At 33.3% G+C, this 15,698-nt stretch overlaps 1 long non-coding RNA gene across 1 annotated transcript; it reads right to left on the bottom strand.

Annotated features, from left to right (window-relative positions):
- Positions 1-1,914: 1,914 nt before the first annotated feature.
- LOC147393103 (uncharacterized) lies at positions 1,915-4,269 on the bottom strand. The gene is made up of 3 exons (XR_015182366.1): positions 3,383-4,269; positions 2,963-3,311; positions 1,915-2,296 (listed from the first exon to the last, which is right to left on the bottom strand). It is a non-coding gene; the product is annotated as an uncharacterized LOC147393103 (long non-coding RNA).
- Between the last annotated feature and the right edge of the window lie 11,429 nt (positions 4,270-15,698).

Here is a 15,698-nt window from a genome sequence, read left to right as displayed (position 1 = left end):
TTCCCCCAAAATATGATAACCAACTCATGTTTTGACTTTAAATGCTTTTGAACTGATTAATGCCCTTATTTAAATAACCTCCTATTTATTTCACTAAATATTTGAGATACCCTTTTATTTTCAAACTGATGACATGCCCCTTGACCTTGGTCTTGAATTGATGAATGCCCTTGACCTCAGTCTCCTCCCAAAGGATCGTTATTTAAATAACCCCCCTATTTGTTTTGGTAAAAATTTGAGATGCCCTTTTGTTTCCAAACTGATGACTTGCCTCTTAACCTTGGTCTTGAACTGATGAATGTCATTGACCTTGGTCTCCTCCCAAAATTTGTTAATCATTGGATCTAGTTTGTTAAACCATCTTCACCTACAACTTTTCCCTCCAAAAATAATCTCAAAATGAAAATCATGAATTACCATCAAATCAAAGTATTGATTCCATGATTGAATCAAAACTCAAAATTCAAGACAAAGAATATAGGATTTTCGGTTCACCATAATAAATTCCTACAATAACCTAGAGACCAAACCATCGAAATGCTAAAATGAATTAGACCACAGATCTGCAATAACCATATGAAAAGTCATTAAACAAATGTCATATTTTTAATGAAGATTGTACCTCGATAAGCATCCAGTGGAGCTCGTCCCTTGCCTCAACTACATGGTTATCATTGCTGTCATCAACAAAGATGAGACCCTAACTATGGGATGTGATTACAAAACAAATTCATGGGTAATTAGACTTTTTGGTACATACTTTCAAAAACTTGGCCTCTATAGTCATTTTCCCAAAATCAAATCAAGTCTAGTCTATGATTCGATGAGTTTTAGAACCATAATATCATTTGGTGTATCAGATGTTCTTTTTTACAAATTTTTTTGTTTGAGAGCAAAGGTCCAAGACTTGATTAGGGCATAATTAGTACAGAAGGTCGGCTTAATTGCCTCTATATACCGAGTCTTTCTTGCACATTTTACATATTACTACCAAAGATAAAAATGTCCAATACATCAAAAAATTGAAGATGTAAAATCTTGGGATAGCAACCTTTTGAAAAAATTCATACCTGTAAATACCAAAAGAAGTGAGTCGTTCACACACCACTTCTGTTAAGGAACCTAAAATAATGGTTAGTGAACAAATAATGATTACAAAAGCTTCCCATACAAGGAAGTCGATCAACATCCAAGATTTGCATTATTGGAGAAAACATTTGTTATTTGTTTTACTTTAGCAGGCATCAAGATCCCTGTACGGTGGTAGTTTTGGCTCACTTAACAGAGTGGTGTTCCCCACCTTCCGGTCCACTCCTTATGCGCAGTGAATTTTGTGTGCCAACCTGCGATGTAGAATACAAATAAAATGGTCCATCTTAAACAATTTTATAATTTAATAACGAAATTAACTTTTCATGCCCAGAGAATAACCGTAGGTGTTTTCCCTTTCCTTAACATTTCTACAATCTCAACGACTCTTTTTAGAGTCACATCTTCCTAAAGGAAAATGTGGGAAACAAATGTAACTTTCCTCTATACAATAATCAATCACAAGAAGTGTCTGTATCCAGTGGAGCTCGTCCCTTGCCTCAACTACATGGTTATCATTGCTGTCATCAACAAAGATGAGACCCTAACTATGGGATGTGATTACAAAACAAATTCACGGGTAATTAGACTTTTTGGTACATACTTTCAAAAACTTGGCCTCTATAGTCATTTTCCCAAAATCTAGTCAAGTCTTGTCTATGATTCGATGAGTTTTAGAACCATAATATCATTTGGTGTATCAAATGTTCTTTTTTACAATTTTTTTTGTTTGAGAGCAAAGGTCCAAAACTTGATTAGGGCATAATTAGTACAGAAGGTCGGCTTATTAGTACAGAAGGTCGGCTTAATTGCCTCTATATACCGAGTCTTTCTTGCACATTTTACATATTACTACCAAAGATAAAAATGTCCAATACATCAAAAAATTGAAGATGTAAATCTTGGGACAGCAACCTTTTGAAAAAATTCATACCTGTAAATACCAAAAGAAGTGAGTCGTTCACACACCACTTCTGTTAAGGAACCTAAAATAATGGTTAGTGAACAAATAATGATTACAAGAGCTTCCCATACAAGGAAGTCGATCAACATCCAAGATTTGCATTATTGGAGAAAACATTTGTTATTTGTTTTACTTTAGCAGGCATCAAGATCCCTGTACGGTGGTAGTTTTGGCTCACTTAACAGAGTGGTGTTCCCCACCTTCCGGTCCACTCCTTATGCGCAGTGAATTTTGTGTGCCAACCTGCGATGTAGAATACAAATAAAATGGTCCATCTTAAACAATTTTATAATTTAATAACGAAATTAACTTTTCATGCCCAGAGAATAACCGTAGGTGTTTTCCCTTTCCTTAACATTTCTACAATCTCAACGACTCTTTTTAGAGTCACATCTTCCTAAAGGAAAATGTGGGAAACAAATGTAACTTTCCTCTATACAATAATCAATCACAAGAAGTGTCTGTGTCAAATTGTCCTAAATAAGAAGAAAAATAAGGAGCCTTCATAGTTATTATAGGTATATGCTTCAGAATCCTTGGAGTAGTCAGCAACGGTGATCATAGTACTACAGTAAATTCTAGTTATATCAACGGCCAAAGGCGTCGGTATAGTCTACAACAAATGTCAAGATGAAATTTAGGCTTCAACGAGGGTTACTGGTCGTCGCTATAGGGTAAGTTTATTTTTTTTTAAATTGTTATTTCTGCACAATCTTTTGCTAATGTCACACCTACTGTGGCAATTAATAAAGTATAGCAATAGTAAAAGTTGGTGTGGAAATAGCAGATCTTCTTTTTCTTTAGAAGGTTTATAACTACGGTCATGGCCGTCGCTATAAATAAAACTTAAAAAAAAATAGTGTGATTTTACACATGCACCCTCACTTCTTGTTGAATATTGGAGATTACCCTTGTATTTTTAAATTGATGACATGCTCCCATACATCTTGTTGAATATTGGAGATACTCCTGTTTTTAAATTGCTGAGAACCCCCTCGACCCCAGCTACCAACATGAAAAGACCCAAATGCCTCTCGTTTTCAACTCGTTTTACAAGAAATTTGCACATTCTCTAATTATTAGTAAACAAATTCACCTATACTGGTAAGGTCTCTTATTTGCTACATGATGAACCCAAACTCAAATCCTGAACCGATAAGCAAAAGAAGTCATCGTCCATATAAGAAACAAACTCCTCATTCAAGCACACCGAGCAACCCTGCATTTTAGTGACGACCAAATCCATCATCTTGCAACCCTACACAATATCAGTCATATAAACAAATTGATAAATAAAGAAGTATGGATTCAAATTAAATAAGATTTTACCTCTATGAGCTTGTAAAATTTGTAGATATCCTCTCCATACTCCATTACTACCAACTAATCATTTGCATCTACGATATTGATGTTGATAATGGGGTCCTTCGGTTTAATAGTAAGACCACAAGCAGCAATTTTCGAGTGTTTTTGTAGTCGTGTGAGATTTGAAACACCGAACAATCCTTTGGAACCCTCGAAGTCAGAGAGAGAGAGAGAGAGATGGAGGAAGCCTCGAAGACGACTTTGAGTAAGTTTCAGAGAAGACGATCACAGCTTAAAAGGGAGGGAGAGATGGGGGAAGTCTTGAAGACATCGATAAGCTTCAATGGGTTAGTGCCTTCGTGAGGTTTTTTTTGTTATAAAAAGAGCATATAACGACGGTCAGGATAAGTCCCTTGCTACCAAGTGCCGCTAAAAGTTCATTTTCCTGTAGTATCTAATACACTGGTATCACATTGATCTTTGAGGTATCTTCACATCTTATAACTATACCCCCGAGGCTTGCTGGTAAAATACACTTGCCCCATTGGCATCTTGTTAAGCATTCCTCTGTACAACTCCCATTACAGTGACGGTGCTACCTTCTTTAAACTACAGCTTCAGTTGAGGTTAAATTAATCCAATTGGATCAAGTTTACAATACTTGCACTATAGATAAGTCATAATGCTTACCCTTCATAAAAGTGCATTATAAGGTAATGACTCAAGATGACTTGAGAAGTTGCTCTCTTTCAACCACCTAATAAATTCTAGAGACAAGCCTTTGTTTGACGGGTTGACATCAACAATAGACTCATCCACATAAGGAGTCACCCTCATGTTGGAAAAAAAAAATCTGCATTTCTATCCAGATTTTTGTGATCGAGTAGGGATATTTGAGCTACGATTCAAGTGGGTCCTATTACTTTTTTGTAGTTGGACTATGAATCATATGGTCGTAACTAAAAATACTCTTACATTGATTCAAATGTAAAATAAATGATCAAAAATACCAAAACATGTAATATAAGGCTTGGGTTCCATTGGCTCAAGAAAAATTATTCAAGAAAAAAAATACACAATCCTGATTGTTTAAGTTCAAAATACTATAGTAAGTCAAGAAAAGTATCAATGGAACATGAGTATGTATTATGAGGACAAGCAAATCCTGACTATTGGATTACGCATTTACACAATTACAACATGTGTTTGTTCTTGAGTCAATTATATGAATACCTATCAAAGATGTTGTTTCCTAATAAGCACTTTTTAGGTATTCATACGGATGCACTTATTATTGCATTAATTGTACTACGATTCTTGGAAGCAAAAGTCCACAGTAGTTCCAAGCAGGCCTTTAATCATTGGAAAAATATATAAAGGTCAAAGTTCAATCTTACTATTCACAACAAGTGGACATCTACCACAACAATCGTTGAAACTCAACTTCAAGTTGTAGATTACTTGAATACAAGTACTCAGAAGTAGCCTATTGACCTTATGATCCCTTTGTTTTTCTTCATTTTTCATTTTTATCTTTCTAATAGACTTCAACTATCACCACCCTTTCGAAAAACTTCATACTTATTAAATGCCCTCCATCTAGTTTGAGGGAATTTAAGATGTTAGTACTAAGTATGTATCTCCTTTGTTTGTCCTATGTGCGTCCTTGAGCAAAGGAAATAGTGAATAAAGATCTTTTCTGATTTGTATATTCTAATATTGTTGTTCAGGTATCCTTGGGCATACAATCACCCCTATGAGATTTTCACTAGATATGAGTATGGTTCATCCCCAACTACATCCATCTTAATAGAGATTGGTCCAAGCAGGAATTCCTAGCAATGGAAATCCCACACTTATGATAACTCTTCATTGCCAATTGACAACTATGGACCATGGATACAAGGAAGCTGCCCCTCGGGTATTTTTTTCTTCTAAAACCAAATCTAATTCTCTTGAAACACTCTTCCAATGTGTTTAAATGGGTCCCCAAACCTGCAATTGAGGCAAACAAATATCTATGGGCTGATATTTAATCCTGTTAGTTAATCTAACTAGCCCTATTGCCTTTAGAGGACTTCAAAGAAGTTTGTAAAAGAACACTTTTGACAGATAGATAGTGTGCATTTTTTTTGCTAAGGAGAGATACACTAACCTTCAAGATCAAGAGCTTCCTTCACCATACCATTACAGTTAACAAACCATTGTGGCTTTATCATTGGTTCCACAACATCATTGGTTCTTGAACAAACTCCGAGGCGCATCTCATTATTTGGAGTACCCCTATAAAATCCCTAAATGCAAGGGAAGTTTTAGAAGTAGAATTAAGATATATTTTACATAGATAACAACAAAACTATTGAATTGCAAAAGAAAGAAAGAAAGATATAAAAAAGAAAAAAAGACAAAATGGAGCATGGATACTTGAACGAGTGTTTTAGCATTTACTAATAATTTTAAATTCTCATTTCTAGCAACTTGCATGTTAGGAATTAAGGAAATGAAAGAAGTCATGGAAGTCAATATGTATAAGCATGTTGACAAAAGAAATGAAGACCCAATCACAATGGTAGGATCAAACTATTTTATAAGGTTAGGCAATTCCATAATCATAAAAGAGGAAACAACATACCTATATCATTGCTGTCTATTGTGTTTCCAAAGTCCTGATCCACAAAATAGAAAATGATATTATAAGTAAGAAAGAAAATTTTTTTTTTTTTTAGCATGTTTGCTTGACAATTTTCTTAACTACAAGGACACACAAAAAATGTTATGGTGCACATGCCAAGTCAGAGAAAATAACAATGAAAATTTAGTGCCATCATATGCAATAATCATACGCTACTTATAGCAGGGATTAAAATTCTCAAGAAGTTAAGGTCTGTTCCACCACCTAGATTATGCTAAAAAAAGGAATTAAAAGAATAGAAACCAAACACCAAGAGTGGAATTTCAAAAAAAAACAGAATGCAAAACGCATCCATCATCAACCATTAAAAAGGAACATGTCAAGTAAAATCAAGAGAAAAACATTAACACAATAAAATTTCCATCACTTGATTAAGTAAGAGTGAGCTCACCTTTGGTCTCAGCACTAACCAAGAAATCCCCCATACTTTTCAATAGGAGGCAAACATTGGTACTTAATATTGGTTGATTGGGGATCGAGCAAAAATAAGTGGACGGTTAGGAACACCAAGGTACACAAAGGATTAGTAATGGAGATAATATAAGTTATCACTAAGGGGTATTTCGGCATAAGATAAAAGGCATCCTAAAGGGGGCTTTATTTGTATTATAATAGATAGAATTGCATTGGTCTTGTTTGGGACTCTCTGATGTATCTATACTCTATCTACCATACAAACATATCGAGAAACCACCATTCAATAGCTAGTGATCATCAAAATAATCAACAATTACAGGCCTTCACTCATGTTTTTATTTACAAAAGTGTAACAAATGGGGAAAAGAAATGATTGAATCAATAAATTATTTAAGAGTCTGTTGAGTAAGATCTTTCTCACATTTTCACTGAGTTAATGGTAATACATGAATCCAATCACAATTTGGTATACTCGTCTAACTTAATCCTTGGTTTTTTAGATCTACTATGTATGAATTATGTTTCTATAAGACTTAGATGTGCATCATCCATGTGATGAGTTTGTGTAATTTATTATCAAGTTTGCAATCTTGAATCCATTAAAGTTTCACATAAATTTGGAAAAGCTAATGGAGTCCGCATAAAATAGATCACATTTAGAAATAAATTGGGAAAAAATGGATCTTGGTAGCTCTGATTGAAGTTCATAGAAAACAAGAAAAAAAAATTCTGCTACTAGTTCTACTTTTTTTTTTTACATTCAGTTCAGTCAAAAACATAAACTGTCAATTTCACACATGCATTTCAGATCAAACAACACTGAATTGAATCCAGTAAAATAAACTCTCACAATCAATTTTGAACTTAAAGACTCTACACTTTACAACAAATGCATCAAAAATCCAACTAGAAACTTCACTCTAAACTCAAATACATGTTCAAACTCTTTGAATTCGTAATCAAGATCATAGATTCAGCCATAAGGACAGTACTGTTATCGATTTAATCGGTTTGACCAAAAAAATCAATATCTGAGTTCAAATTCAACTGGAAAAGGTACAAATCATGAAGAAATCCAAGCGTTAAAGCTCAATTAAGTGTGACAGAGGTAGGGTTTGAATGCATAATCACATACCTATAAGAGAAATTCTACTATTTTGAGATTGAAATTGTTTATTGAATCCATCCCTCTAACATAGATTGTTGTCAAGAATCACACAACATGAGTCAAAAATTGAAACCTTAATGTAATTTAGGGTTTGAGACGGTGGCAATAGTGGCAAAGATTCTGAGGTCATTGATCGAGGAAACAAAAGAGAAATTGGAGATAATCCAAAATCAATACACACAAAAATACAAAGAAAAAATACATAAAAAATAAAAAAATTCTTACCCGATTTGCAGGATTTTTTGGCGATGGTGGCAGCAAACACTTCGAACCTCAAAGAGAAAGAGAGAGAGAGTTGGGAGTGAGTAACTAAGAGAACACTATAGCGATGGCTAAGTCATTAAGCTGTCGGTAGCTACTCTACTACAATGGCTAGGGGGTGACCATCGCTAATTTTCGTTGCTATAAATCCAATTTCTTGTAGTGTACGTTATTGTATTAAGACAACCCAAACTGTCTTTTAAATTACATAAATTTTATTATTGTCTTTCCATATCAACTTATGATAGTATTGTAGAATGCATTTATAGCATATTTTAGATTGTTGTACTAAAATGTCTTTTAAATTGCATAAATTTTCTGAAACACCAATATACTAAGTTGCAACCAACATGATATTTTTGAAGTACCATAACGAACAATAGTTTGTAAGCCAAAAAAATTGTTTTACCTTGAATAGGAGGTATTGATGAACAAACCCATCTCGTGTACCCAAGCCCAACAAACTCCATGATATTTGGAAGCTAGGGTAACATGAGAAACCATTTCAGAGAAGTAAATTGAATAATATAGACACAAAGCAACTATATCTAATTGAAACTAAATGATAAGCCATCGAAGACTGAAAAAATCTTGTCAAATTTTTCTTTTTTAGATTGGTAAAAAGATCTTATGAAGTTAATATGTTGCAATTGAATAAATAAAAGTATGCATTTTGGTTCAATTACCGTCCAAAGGGGACTGAATCAAGGGTGCCAACCACAAAAGAGGATGGTCAAACTGCAACAACAGTTCCACCTCCAATAGAACGGCCAAAATTTGATGAGTATATTGTTTGAAGTGCACTGGATTCTTACTTTCTCTATTTTATCTTTGCTTCTAGTTAGTCTTGCAATGGTTTTAAAGCTGGGGTGAGATCCCTTGATCTCTCCTTCAACAATTTCTCTGGTGAGATCCCATTGAGACTCTTGAATTGTTCCTATCTGAATGTGCTAAAACTCGACCATAATCGCTTAACGGATCAGATCCCCATGCTGGCACAAATTTTAAAAGTTTAAAACCATGTCTGGAAGACTACTCCAATCAACAAGACTATTTATTGTTATGTATGAATTATGTTTCTATAAGACTTAGATGCACATCATCCATAGTTCTTCACTTCTATGATTTGTGCCATTTATTATAGTGTTTGTGGTCTTGAATCCATTAAAGTTTCACTTAAATTTGAAAAAGCTAATGGAATCCGCATAAATCAACCACATTTAGAAATAAATTGGAAAAATATCTTGCTAGTTCTTACTGAAATTCACAGAGAAAAAAAAAATCTGCTATTAGTTCTACTTTTTTTTACATTTGATTTGGTCAAAGACATAAACTGTCAACTTCACACATGCATTTTAGCTCAAGCAACACCTAATCCAATCGAATCCAGTCAAATAGACTCTCGCAATCAACTTTGAACTTAAATACTCTAACTTTACTACAAATGCATGAAAATCAAATCAGAAACTTAACCCTAAACTCAAATTCATGTTCGAACTCTTTAGATCCATAGTTGAGATCACAAATTCAGCCACAAGGACATAAATGTTGTCGATTTAATAGGTTTGACCGAAAAAATCGATATTCAATTCAAATTCAACTGAAAAAATACAAATCATGAATAAATCCAAGTGTTGAAGTTCAATTAAGTGTGACAAAGGTATGGTTTGAATGCAGAATCACACACATATAAGAGAAATTTCTGCTACTTTGAGATGAAAATGATTTATTGAATCCATTCCTCTAACATAGATTGTTGTCGAGAATCACACCACATGAGTCAACAATTGAAACCCTAACGTAATTTAGAATTTGAGATGGTGGCAATGGTGGTGAAGATTCTAAGGTCACTGATTGAGGAAATCAGAGAGAAATTGGAGATAATCGAAAAAGCAACAGAAAAAATAAATAAATAAATAAATAAAATAGAGAGAAGAATTACAACAACAGCAAAAAAAAAATCTTACGTAGTTTGTAGGGTTTTCGATGAGGTGGCAGCAGAGTTCGAACTAGGGGTGGCAATGGGTCGGGTCGTGGGTTGTGTTTGTGTCATGTTGAGATAAGGGTATTTTATGAAAATTTATCAAATCCAAAATCAACCCATTTATAAATAGGTATAGCTGACCGAACCTATATATAACATATTTAATAAAATTCTAATCTTTAATTAAAAAAATAAATTTCATTTCCACCATCAAAAATAAAATATTATTACTAAAAATAAAGTCACACAACCGTAAATTAATTTTAATGGTAAAAAATAATTTTCTTTTGAAAAAAAATTCAAAATTTGTAGAATTTTGACCTTTACAACCACGTGGCGTGAGATCATGTTTTTATAAGGTGTTGTGGTTAGAAAACTTTTCTTACTAACTTAGTAAGAAAAGTATTTTTAAATATTATTATTATTATTATTGACTAAGCAAAATGTACTTCATTATCACATGAAACATAATAGGTAAGATCTTAAATCTTACTAAGGGTTATTTTGTCAATATTAGGGATCAAACGCTACATACCTATAGATTTTAATGAAAAAAAAAAGGAGTAAAAAATATAAATATAAATAAATAATTTATTTTGGTAAAGTGTAATAAATATTGAAAATTGGAATCATAAGGTATTTTGGTAAAAAATTAATTTTTTAAGGGCATTTTCAGTACAAAATCCAATTCCAAAGTGTATTTATTGCACTTTAATGCACTCGTTAACAAAATTCATAACTTATTAGGAAAAGTGTTTTTCTTTCTCAAACTAAAGCTTAATCATTTACTAATTTAAAAATATCTGAAACACCCTTTATATTTTATAAAATTTGATTTAAAAAAATGTATTATGAAAAAGTTCTAAGAAATTCTATAAAAAAAATGAGTAATTCAAAAGATTCTTAAATAATTGTTGGTATATTTAAAATTACACATTAATAACAAAATAACTAAATGGATTAGGCAAGTTGATGCCCAGAACCCAAATCCAACCCATTTAATAATCGCGTTAGACGGATTGACAATATTATGACTCAAACCCAATTAGGCTTGACCCAAATCCACTTAACTTTATATCATTTTCGAGACGTGTTTGTGGGTCGTGTTGAGATTCACCCCTAGTTCGAACCTCCAAGAGAGAGGATGGTGGTAGCAAACAAAGAGAGATCGAAAGAAAGAGAGAGAGGGAGGGGAGGAGGTTACATGAAATGAGAGAGAGACATTTGGGATTGATATAAAAACGGGCGACAGCTAGGTGGTGGCCGTCTCTACTTTTCGTTGATATAAGTCCAGTTTCCTGTAGTGTTCTAACACTTGAAAGATGGCTTACCCTTGGGCTAAGAGATTATGGGCTTCATTACGGAACAACTACTCCCATAGGAAAAGACAAATTAGCCCCTCAAAACTTTTCAATCCTATAATTTTCAAATTTGGGAAATGAATTACGAACAACTTTCATCTTTTGGCCGAATCTAAATTCCTTCAGCTGATTGATTCAAATCTTCGATCATTCAAATCAAAATTACAAAATTGCTACTACACTTACTACTCACTTACTTGGGCCACGTGCCCACTGATGTGACTGCTATGCAATGCTCACGTGGCAGCCTAAGTGGTGCTCATGTGGCTAAGCACATTAAATTCAAAATATATTTGTTATAGTAAAGTATAAATTAGGGCTGGTAATGATCTGAAATATACCCGATGTCCAAATCGATCCGATCCAAAATCGGATTCGAATCTATGCCTATCCATTCTGGAAAAAATCCAATCTGAACATATTTTAATAATTTTGTTATTATTCATAATTTTATATAAATACATATATTTTTAAAAAAATTTGAACATTGATTATTTTAAATTAAGACGTGTTCGGATCAGATCGGATTCAGTTCACATATTCATTAATCCGTTCGGATCGGATCAGTATTGGAGTGGTACTGATTTGATACCGAGCCGATCCATTGCCAACCCTAATATAAACTTAGGAAATAGACATATTCCTAGGTATAAATTAATTAAACACACATATAAGATTTGATAAATTATAGGATTGAAAAGTTTGGATGGGTGATTTTGTCTTTTCTTATGGTAGTATTTTGTGTGTACTGTAACGAAGAGCAAGCCTTCTCACCCAATTGGCATTGTTTTATAACCTAAGAGCAAACAATGTTCTTTAAAATAAAGTGCACCTTTTATTGAAAAAAGTAACAAAAGTTATTTTAACTAATGTTAAATTTGATCCTTAACTCCAACAAATTTAATAATTCTTTCCCTATTTTATATTTAATATTATTTTACTTTTCGAACAAATATTTGCTAAAACCTAATTAAATACTAGTAAGGATTGCGAACTCGTATCTTGGCATCCAAAAACATGAATCAAGGTCATGGGCTTGTAGAGAATCAAATTCTAAGAATTTTGAAAAAAAAATATTGAAAAAATATTATTATTTTTCATCGCTAAATTATAAGTTTTGAGGGTTCGATAGCCCTCCATTTTCAACACTTTGGTCAAGTTAAAAATAAATGGATATGAGTGTTCCCATAAAATCTAGAAGGACATTGTGTTGGATTTCCAATGTGGTAATTCATGTGGGCCCAACAACCCTTATTAAGAGTTTAAATCTTATTAGATTAGTAAGGGAAGTGTTTTTCATTTTCTAACATTAAAATAACTAGTCTTGGAGGCTCTCTATATGTAGAGAGTGGAAACCCCCTCTTTATTTGAACATTTACTTTTAAAGAGTCTCTTGGAAATTGTTTTTTAACTTTCACTCTTTAAAGTAAAGAGCCAATAAATTTTAGCGTTGTGTTTGGATTGAGAGAAATGGAGAGAAGAGAAGAGAAGAGAAAATAAATGAGCTTCTCTCCATTTCTCCTATTTTGATTGTTAAGTGGGAAGAGAAAAGAAAAGAAAAGAATTGGAGAGAAGATGAGAGAAAAAAAATGAAAAGAAGAGAAGAGACATGGAGAGAAACCCTTTTAAAATATTTTATAATGCCAACTCTGCCCCTAGATCGCTTTTAAGATATTTTAAAATTCCAAAGTTGTCCTAAGTTCTCTCCTATCAATCCAAACATGGTGGAGAGAAATTGAGTTTCTCTTCTCTTAATGAGTTTCTCTTCTCTTCACTTCTCTCAATCCAAACACAACCTAAATCTACCACATAATTGTTGTTAAGTCGGCTTCCATGGTGCCATCTGCCTTTATATCTTTATTGATAGAAAAGAGAATGTACAAAAGGGTAGTTGAGATGCATTAAGTTCTAGTTTGTGGTTTTCCTAGTATTCTTTTTCAATTCTTGGTCTTCTGATATTTAAGATTTCAAAAATTGATTGTTAACACTAGATGGTTGGTTATCTACTTCTTTTTGGATATTTTTCTTATCTTATTTTTTGATTCAGTATGGTCCCATTTGGATGAGTACCAAACAAGAGATAACAAAAACATTTGCCTTATTTTATTTTATTTTTTGCTTAATAAGTATATTCAAATGCATGCTTTAGTGCATCCAAGTAGGCCTTAAATTTCGATCTTCTTTCATTTCTTTTCTTTTACAACAGAAAACTAACTTGTCAAGCACGGATGATTCAATTGGCTTTGAAAATAGCGCAAATCTCTTCTGTTTTTTTTGGAAGAAAAAGCACAATTTTCCATCCATGCACTGGCAAACACTAAACAAGAGCTGTAGAAGAAATTGAAACGTTACATTTATTGTTATTTATTTTTCTTTTCCTTGACGATTTAATTCCTTGGTACATTGTTGAGTTAGTGCGTCAATCCTGTTTGCTCAACTTGGTTAGTATTACCTCGTGATAAGATGGATCCCAATGCAACTGAGCTCTTCTTTTTAGTTCATTACTTTTTTTTTATTGAAGAAATTTTTATATTTGTGAAAACTAGGTGAGAAGGTTTGTTATTTCTCAGATGGTTGTGAATCTTACTCACTAAAAATAGAACTTATTGAGTCAGAAATTCTAGTAGAATATGTCACGCCCCAAAATCCCAACACGAATCCCTATGATTCATCGGTTAGAATCTCGAGGTGTGAGGTAATCAATCACACAATCTGACAGAACATTCATAAATAATAATACTTATGAAAAGAAAATATACGCAGCGGAATAAACATTTAACTAACATCTATACGAGAGTCTAGAGTAAACAGAAGAAATCGACAAACACTGATATAAGTCAAGATCTTTAATCTCATAATTCATCAGGTTACAAAAATTTCTAAACTACCATATTTCTTATCTACAACCAAAAACCGTTAAGATCCTCTACTAGTCCTCAAAGACATGGCGGTGGCAAGACATCAATCTAATCCTCCTCGAGGACCTCCTCAAAGAACGGTTCTTCAAAAGTTGAATAATCTGAAAGGGGAAGGATAGGGTGAGTAACAGGGGAATGTTACTCAGCAGGATGAACGCCGTTCTAACAACGAGTCATACATGCACGAGTAATCAGTTGAACAGTTAAATAATGTAAGTTTTTCATAATGTAACATACGATAAATGTCTAAGCATATTCAATAAACAGTTAAATAATTTCAACCTATCATTTCTATCATTTAAAGTAACATATGCATCTTTTAAATGAAAACATCTATCAATCATTACAAAATAAGTAAAATATACATAATAAAAACACGGCGGTGTAATCGATAAGAGAGTAGAGGAACACGCCGATATAACCGCCTCGGCTATGGCAATACGATATTCCAAACTTAACCTCCGATGTGGAATCCCATCGTTATAATCTGATTTTGTGGCCGGTCTAGCATACCACGGTTGGATGACCATTTATCCGATTCAGACTGGCCGTTGACCAAGAACCCAATACTGAGTTCAACTAACGGTGAGGTCGACCGTTTGACGACTACAGACTAATAGTGATCACTAACTAGCCCAGGAGACCCCTCGCGTCGAAGCCTATCAAGAGGCAATGCATGTGAACCCCGCTTAGCTCTACACTATACAGAGACCGCCTTTACACACAACGTTCCCCAAGAAATAAGTAGGAGAAATTCCCGGATTTCATAAGCTGTAATATGCTCTAAGGTATCCCATACTACCGAAGAGCATATGACATCTAGTGTTATCCTAAATTGACTCGTCGCTTCCGGATACACAGCAACGCGTCACTCTTTATGGGTTTTCTACAAACATTTACTAGTAAACAAAATAATTTATTTTGTATATAATATATCATTTCTTTTTAATCGAAAATACAAACAAAGTCTGATAGTACCCTCTAGTGACAGTTATCTGTCATTTTCATCCATCAACCATCTCATCCATCTATCTATCTATCACGTTTTACGTGGCATGGCCACTACGTAGAACTGGAGGCACTGTCCCATCAATCAGTCAATAACATACATTCTCTCTATCCATCCATCAATTAAATCGATCAATCTATCATCTAATTTCCTACATATCTATTAAAGTAATTTTACTTTTAAAGTAATTCGAAATCCATAAAGCATCAACCAATTCCATTCGATGGTTTTGGTTGAGTCGAGAGACTCGAAAACAAAGATAAAATCATAAGCTGAAAATCTATGAAAATTTAACTAAGTGTTGAAAAATAATTTTTTTCAAAGTCGAAATTGAAAACGAACTATTTATTTATTTATTAAAGAACTTAAAGTAATACTTAATTAGTTTTAATGAAATAAATGTAGGAAATGGGTATACATACTATATGGAAACAACACAAAACAAATTAGAACCAAACTCAACATTCGGATACTTTTTCGAATTGCTGATTTTTCGTCGAAACTCGACCAAACTCGATCCAAATATCATA

The sequence above is a fragment of the Akebia trifoliata genome, chromosome 10, assembly GCF_017979445.1.
Source record: "Akebia trifoliata isolate Shusen 1 chromosome 10, ASM1797944v1, whole genome shotgun sequence".
Classification (NCBI taxonomy): Eukaryota; Viridiplantae; Streptophyta; class Magnoliopsida; order Ranunculales; family Lardizabalaceae; genus Akebia; species Akebia trifoliata.
Note: the sequence above shows the minus strand (reverse complement) of the source record. Positions and strands in the feature narration are given on the sequence as shown.